Genomic DNA, 3,371 nt, shown 5'->3' on the forward strand with positions numbered 1-3,371 from the left:
GAGAGAGAGAGGCATAGATTTTTTTAATTGAGAAAAACCCTGTTGGATAGCCCTATTTCTTTAAATGATATTTAATGTTAAGTGTGTGTGTGTGTGTGTGTGTGTGTGTGTGTTTGATTATGTGAATGTGTGTGGTTACCTGTAGGGGTTAGAAGAGGGTGTTGGATCCCTGAAGCTGAAGTTGCAGGTGGTTAAGAGTCACACTCCACATGTCCTGGGAACTAACCAGAGGTCCTCTTCAAGAGCAGTACAAGCTCTTAACCTCTAAGCCACCCCTCCGACCTCAATCCATTTCTTATTGTCTCCCAAGTAAAGCATTAGTCTTGACTACTTTCAGGATATAACATTTTGCATATATACAATAGCTCATCTTCTTGAATTAATGAAGCGGTTCTTAGACTCAGAATCAGTCGAGTTTTAGGTTGTTAATGCTAACACATACATACCATATCCAGTTCCCTTCGTTCAAAAATGCAATATGCATTTCAAAATAGCTTTGACATAAAATACTTCTAAAATTTTAAGGCATAATTTTACTGAGTAGAAAATTTATTAAGTGTGCTCTTCACACTTCTCATTTCAGTCCTTTGGCTGCGAATAAAATTTTGGTGACCTTTAAATCCTAAATCGATGTCAGTACACAATTAAATTCATATAAATCAAGTGGTTACTTCCCAGTGTTTCAACGGAAGCTCTTAGGTTATTTCTAACTAAACGAAAGAAGAATCTCATATTTCTGTTTCTGCACTTTCATCGCATCACTGAAGGATTACTGCAGTGCTTTTTCATGGAATAAAGTTGGCCAAATGCCACTAGAAGAAACCCTAATGCCAGCCAGGTGGTTTGAACCTACAGTTTTAGCCTCTGCACCTGATCTCTGGGCCAGAGAACGTTGAAGTCTCATTCAGCATTCAATCAAGACGTCTCTTCCTTCCGCTCTGCCTTCTTATAATAATAATAGAAAGGGAGAAAAGGCGAAAAGATTGCTAAGCTACTATTTGTAATAGACAGGGTTCTCTGGAAGGATAAAACCCATGCAATGTATACATATTATAAAAGAGGGTTTATTAGAATGACTTCCACGAGAGAAGCTGAATAGTCCAATGGCTGTCTGAAACCCGGAGAGAGGCTCAGGACGCAACGGTGGCTCGTGTGGTTCAGTCTGAAAGGCTTCAGCTGGCCCTGTGTCATGATGAAGACAGGAGGATTTCTTCAAAATGGCTGGGTTTCAGTTCACATTGGAAGACAGAGCAAGTGACGGACAGACATACTCATAGGCAAAGGAGGCAGGCAAGCTACATTGTATTTTCCTTTGAGTGTTTCCTGTCTGGGCTGCCTACCAAAGGATGCCATCCACTCTGGGGTAGGGTCTTTTCCTAATTAATCATTGCTGGAAATGCCCTCAAGACCCACCCAAAGGCATGCCTCTCCGTTAATTCCACATCTCAAGAGATTAGATTCTCTACCATTTTACTTTTCTAAACATCCTGTTTATCACAGAGGAAATGATAAAGGAGATAATAAAAATACGTTGAATTCACCACCATCTCTTGTCACCATAATTTGAAGAGTGCCCACGCTCAGTTAACTTTACCCAGTGAATGTGGGTGTGCACCCCAGTATTGCTTCCTTTAACACTGTCTTAGGGGAGCCGGGTACAGGGTCCCTGCATGACCCTTAGGAATGGACCTGCCTGGGGCAGCGAGGGAATAAAGACAAGACAGACAGACGGACATAGGAATAGCGATCTGGATGGGGGGGATGGTCAGAGCTGTCTGCTAGAGAAGTCTCGGCACCCCGGAAACTCAGTGTGCTAGTTACTATAGACAGTTGAAATGAGAGAGCAAGTTATTGCACACAGCTGGAAAAGAAGACGGGGATTATGGCGTACAGCTGGGTCAAAGTGACAGGCTCAGCTAATCATGACAGGAGCAGTCTCTGGAGAGGAGCCTACACACCAGAAACACACCAGGGGAGAAAGCAGTGGTGGACATTTTCTGCATACGCTATCAGCACTCAGGATCAGTTCCCTTTGGTGTGTGTCCCTCTGAGCCTGAGGATATGGGGTCCTGGACACAGCTGTGTCCCTGTCAAGCGCACAATTTCACTCAGGGCTTTTCATTCAGGACGTCTCTGTTCCCTATACTGGGGAGACAGTTAAAGGGGCAGGGGAGAAGATTCCGTTGGTAAATAGTTTCCCTACAAGCACAAAGACCTGAGTTTGATCATAAACAGCCGGGTGTGGTAGTACAGACTGAGCTAGTAGGCCTAGCCTGATCCAGAGCCTCTCAGTGAGAGACTCTGAGACAACGATGCAGATTGGCTCAAATGTAGGCCAAAGTGGTTCTCTGGCCTACCCGAACACACGCAACACATCACTACCAACAGGAGGCAACTCAGCACTTAAGGCACTTGCCATGCAAGAGAGAGGCCCAGAGTTTGCATCCCCAGAATGCATGGTGAGTGTCAGAGCTCACCTGGAGTCCCAGCTTTGTAAGGGAGAGACAAGAGGTTCCCCAGAGCTAGCTGACTCCCAAGATACCATGTTAATGAATTCCGGGCTTGAGTAAGTGATATTCTAAAACAGTTGTCTACGTTCAGTCTTCGTGTTGCTAGCCTTAGAAATGAAGTAATCCAGTTCATCTTGCTCATGGAATCTAGCACAGTGTTTGTGGCTTGCTGTGCTTGCCCACCGTATCTGTGTATCATCCTTATGGATAAACCAAGTGGCCCTTGCCATTGCAGTATTCTCAAAGCATCTCATTATCTAAGGGCTGACATCCTCTTAGTTCAATAGCTTACTAGTTCTAAGTATGGAAGTTTTTCTACTTGAAACAATGAAAATTAGTGCGGGAGAGCTGGCTCAGTGGTTAAGAGCCTTTCTTGCTGTTGCAAAGGACCTGGGTTTGATTCTTAGCGTCCACAACGTGGTACTCAGATGTACATGCAAAACACTCATAAAATAGTAAAAATAAATGTAAATTTAAACTGGCCATAGTGTGCCTTTAATCCCAACACTTGAGAGACTGAGACAGGCAGATCTCTGAGTTCAAGCTCAGCCTGCTCTACAGAATAAGTTTCAAGACAGCCAGGACTACATAGAGAAACTCTGTTTTGAAAAAAAAATCATAATAATGAAAAAAAAATTACCTGTCTACAAAACCTTCAGTCTATTCAGATTGAGTCTTATTGATAGTAGAAAAATATTAAATTATTATTTTTTCTTTTTCTCATTCAGTCATTTAATTTTAAAGCATCAATTCTTCATGTAATCGTTGATCAATGAATGAAACGAAGTGATGCTCTTTCCTCTTCTGGCCATTTTCTCCCATCACCCTCCCCCCCCCCCCCCCCCCCCCCCCCCCCCCCCC

This window comes from Alexandromys fortis, unplaced genomic scaffold (assembly GCF_014885135.2).
Source record: "Alexandromys fortis isolate MF-2015 unplaced genomic scaffold, M_Fortis_MF-2015_v1.1 scaffold_4, whole genome shotgun sequence".
NCBI classification, from domain to species: domain Eukaryota; kingdom Metazoa; phylum Chordata; class Mammalia; order Rodentia; family Cricetidae; genus Alexandromys; species Alexandromys fortis.